The sequence below is a fragment of the Cebus imitator genome, unplaced genomic scaffold (genome assembly GCF_001604975.1).
Source record: "Cebus imitator isolate Cc_AM_T3 unplaced genomic scaffold, Cebus_imitator-1.0 Scaffold179, whole genome shotgun sequence".
Classification (NCBI taxonomy): Eukaryota; Metazoa; Chordata; class Mammalia; order Primates; family Cebidae; genus Cebus; species Cebus imitator.
Window position 1 is genome coordinate 846,410 of NW_016107494.1, and position 4,761 is coordinate 851,170.

Below are 4,761 nucleotides of genomic sequence, written 5' to 3' on the forward strand. Positions count from 1 at the left end.
CAAAAACTCAGGTATGGATGAAAGGGGCTAGTTAGGCATAACAAAAGATTTCCTCTCGCCTCCATCAGTCAAGGAATTCCAAGGGGTTCAGAAGCCTCCATCTGGGAACAGGGACAAAGACCGAATATGTAATTCTTGTTATCACAAATTCTCACAGTCATCCTGTCTGGCACGCACTGTTAACAACGTCCTCATTCTATGGATGAGGCAACTGGTAGATAATAATCATAACATAAATTATAGCATTTATGTATAAGCAACAGTTCTATAATTATAGATTATACCCTATACTGCAGTACATATATAATCACACATATACTATATATAAGGTATTATCCTATAACCTAAAAGTAGTAGACATTAGGCCCGGTGTGGTGGCTCATGCCTGTAATCCCAGCACTTTTGGAGGCTGAGGCGGGTGGATCATCTGAGGTCAGGAGTTCGAGACCAGCCTGGCCAACATGGTGAAGCCCTGCCCCTACTAAAAATACAAAAATTAGCTGGGAGCGGTGGCACATGCCTGTAATACCAGCTACTTGGGAGGCTGAAGCAGAAGAATCACTTGAACCTGGGAAGTGGAGATTGCAGTGAGCAGAGATCGAACCACTGTACTCCAGCCTGGGCAACAAGTGTGAAACTCCATCTCAAAAAAAAAAAAAAAACTAGTAGACATCAATACTTGTTGTTGTGTTATATATTATTTCTTTTTTTTATTATTTATTTTTTATTTTTTTCTTTTTCTTTTTTAAAGACGGGGGGGTGTCTCACCTTGTTGGTCAGGCTGGTCTTGAACTCCCGACCTCAGGTGCTCCGCCTGCCTTGGCCTCCAAAGTGCTTGGATTACAGGCGTGAGCCACCATGCCTGGCTGTGTTGTATATTATTTCTACAATAATGCTATGTGGAGAGAACTACTTGACCCTGATTTGATGAGTGAGGAAACAGTTCTATAGAGAATTTAAATAACATGCACAGATCCACTCTATGATGTGCCCTAAAGAAATTCTGAGTCATGTTCACAGTGACACACACAAGGGTGCTCAGTGAGGAACTGTTTGCCGCACCGAGAAAGTAAAAACCGCCAAGGGGGAAGCGTATCCGTGTCACCACCCAGCGGGTTCACCTTGCCGCTGCTAGACGGAGCCCATTTCTCAAGACGGGAATTGCAACGGAGAAAGAGTAATTCACGCAGAGCTGGCTATGCAGGAGACCTCGGTTTCATTATTACTCAAATCAGTCTCCGCGGCAGCAGAGTTTTTAAGAAGACTTGGTGTGTCGGGGGGAAACCAGTGAGCCAGGAGGGCTGACTGGTCAGAGATGAAATCGCAGGGAGTCCAGGCTGTCCTATGCTGAGTCAGCTGCAGGGGGGGGTGCCACAGGACCGACTGGCGAGTCCAAGTGGAACCAGAAGCCTGAAAAGACCTCTCAAAAGGCGGATCTGAGGTTCTACAATAGCGATGCCATCTGCAGGAGTAATCGGGGAAGCTGCAAAGCTGTGTCCTCAGGAATAACTGGGGGTAATTATTTACCTGTGCCTACAACTCAGTAGAATTCAGGCCTCTGTCATCCTTCTAACTCAGTGGCCTTTCATTTGTTTTGTTTTGAGATGGAGTCTTGCTCTGTCGCCCAGGCTGGAGTGCAGTGGCACCCTCTCGGCTCACTGCCACCTCCTCCTCCCGGGTTCAAGTGATTCCCCTGCCTCAGCCTCGAGAGTAGGTGGGATGACAGGCGCCTGCCAGCACACCAGCTAATTTTTTGTATTTTTAGTAGACACGGCGGTTTCACTATGTTGGCCAAGCTGGTCTCAAACTCCTGACCTCATGATCTGTCTGCCTTGGCCTTCCAAAGTGCTGGGATTACAGGCACGACTCACCCCGCGCAGTGGCCTTTCATTAGTTTTATGAGGGCAGTTTAGTTTTGAGGAAGGGTAACTATCATTTAAACCATAAACTAAATTTCTCCCGAAGTTAGCGTGGCCTGTAACCGCCCAGTGGGTTGACCTTGCCGGCTTCGCAGACAGCTGATATATCACGACAGAGGAATTGCGATAGAGAAAGAGTGATTCACAGAGCCGGCTGTGCAGGAGCCTTGTTTTATTAACACTCTAATCAGTCTCCTCCAGCATGTGGGGATCAGAGTTTTTAAGGACAACTTGGTGGGTGAGGGGAAGCCAGTGAGCCAGGAGTGCCGATTGTTTAGGTAGGATTAAATCAGGGAACTGAGGTCAGATGAGCCAGTTTACCGATCTGGGTGGTGCCAGCTGATCCATTAAGGGCAGGGTCTGCAAAATATCTCAAGCACTGAGCAGTTTAGGGAGGGTCAGAATCTTGTAGCCTCTAGCTGCATGACTTCTAAACTATAATTTCTGATCTTGTGACTAATCTGTTAATCCAGTCCCCAGGCAGGAAAGTTAATTTCCTCCCAAAGTTAGTTCAGCCTACACCCAGGAATGAACAGACAGAGGTCAGAAGCAAGATAGAGTTGGTTAGGTCAGGTCTCTTCTGCTGTCTCAGTTGCAATTTTGCAAGGGTGGCTTCAGGCCCATGCCCAGGAATGAGCTAAGGCAGCCAGACTGTGAGGCTAAAAGCAAGATGGAGTGAGCTGTGTCAGATTCTCTGTCTGCGATGATTTTGCAGCTCATCCACATTGTGCCTGAGTGTTGCCAGGTGAAGAAAGCTGGGTGCTACATACAAGTATCCTCTGATCCAAATGAATTTTGTTAAATATTGTTTTAACTGTTGTGTAGATAATACAGACGCGCACCGCACCACACACACGAAAACTGCAAAAATACAAGAAACCCACATGCCTTGTCCACAGCTCGACCCTCTGTGAACAGAGCCACCCTGGTATAAAAAAAGTATGCCTCCAAAATATCTCAATATAAATAAAGATGTATCTAGAGGGAAACAGTGACACATAAGCGCGCATTCAGGTCTGTGTGTGCGGGTGTGCATCAACAATTATGGTTTATTTCCTTCCCATGACCAGCTCTAAAGCAAGCCAGGCGAAGCCCGATGTCAGCAAGACGCAGGCCAACCACCGGGCCGCTTCAGGAGCGTCACACTCTTCAGTCCCAAATCGATGCAAAGAAGGAAAAGAAAGACGGAGGAATGTGGCGGCGGGGAGGGCGGAGGAGGAGACAGAGGAAGCAGAAAAGGAGGAGGAACGCCCTGGGTCACGGGTGGACCGTTCACGTGGGTGTGCAGAGACGCGAACACGCTCCACGAGAGGGCGCAGGAAACCGGCCCCACTTGCTCGGCTGAAACCCAGCCTTGTACATCCAAGAAAGCACAGAGCAGGCGCTGGGGGCCGGGGCAGGACCGCGGGAGCGGGGGCTTGGTGAGGGGTGCGGGGTGGGGGGTGACACGGGCGCTGGGGAAGGGGGGCGGGGGACGCGGGGTGGGGGGACGCGGGACGCGAGGTGAGGGGGCGGAGTTGGGGGGCCGGGGGGCGCGGAGTGAATGAAGACGGAACACTCATAAATGGAATTAGTGCCCTTATAAAAGAGACTCCAGAGAGCTCTGCCCATCCCATCATAGAAAGACCGCCTTCGACCGGGCACGGTGACTCACTCACGCCTGTAATCCCGGCACTTTGGGAGGCTGAGGCAGGCGGATCCCCTGAGGGCGGGAGTTCGAGACCAGCCTGGCCAACATGGAGAAACCCCGCCTCTACTAAAAATACAAAATTAGCTGGGCGTGGTGGTGCATGTCTGTAATCCCAGCTGGCGGGAGTCTGAGGCAGGAGGCAGGAGAATCGCTTGAACCCGGGAGGTGGAGGTTGCAGTGAGCTGAGATCGCACCACTGCACTCCAGCCTGGGAAACAAGAGCAAGACTCCATCTCCAAAAAAAGAAGGAAAGAAAGAAAGCTCTCTATGAAACAGGGAGTGGATCTATTTGATTATACCGGCACCTTGATTTTGGACTTCTAAGCTTCCAGAAATAAATGTTCACGTCACCCAGTCTATGGTACAGATTGAGTATCCCTTATCTGAAGTGCTTGGGAGCAGCAGTGTTCCAGATTTTGGGTTTTTTTTAATTTTTGAATATTTACAAATATATAATGAGGTATCTGGAAGATGGGACCTGAGTCTAAACATAAAATTCATTTGTTTATTTCTTTTAAAAAGAAAAGTCAGTGCCTTGGTCTGTTGCCCAGGCTGGAGTGCAGTGGTGGGAACACAGCTCACTGCAGTCTCAAACTGGGCTCAGGTAGGTGCCACCATGCCAGCTAGTTGATTGTTTGTTTTTGAGACGAAGTCTTGCCCTTTTCACCCAGGATGAAGTGCTGTGGTGGGATCTTGGCTTACTGGAACCTCCTCCTCCCAGGTTCAAGAAGCAGTTCTCTGCCTCAGCCTCTTGAGTAGCTGAGATTACAGATACCTGCCACCACGCCCGGCTAGTTTTTGTATTTTTAGTAGAGACAGTGTTTCACCATCTTGGCCAGGCTGGTCTCAAACTCCCAACCTCATGATCAACCCAGCTCACCCTCCCAAAGTGCTGGGATACAGGTGTGAGCCACTGTGCCTGGACTTTTTTTTTCTTTTTAATGTTTATTGATACAGCCTTCCTATGTTGCCCAGACTGATCTCAAACTCTTGGCCTCAAGCAATCCTCTTGCCTTGGCCTCTCAGTGTTGGGATTACAGGTGTAAGCCATGACACCTGGCTTGTTTATGTTTTATATACAATTATAACCTGAAGCTAATTTTGTACAGTATTTTAAAGAACATGATGTAACCATCACGTGAGGTCAAGTGT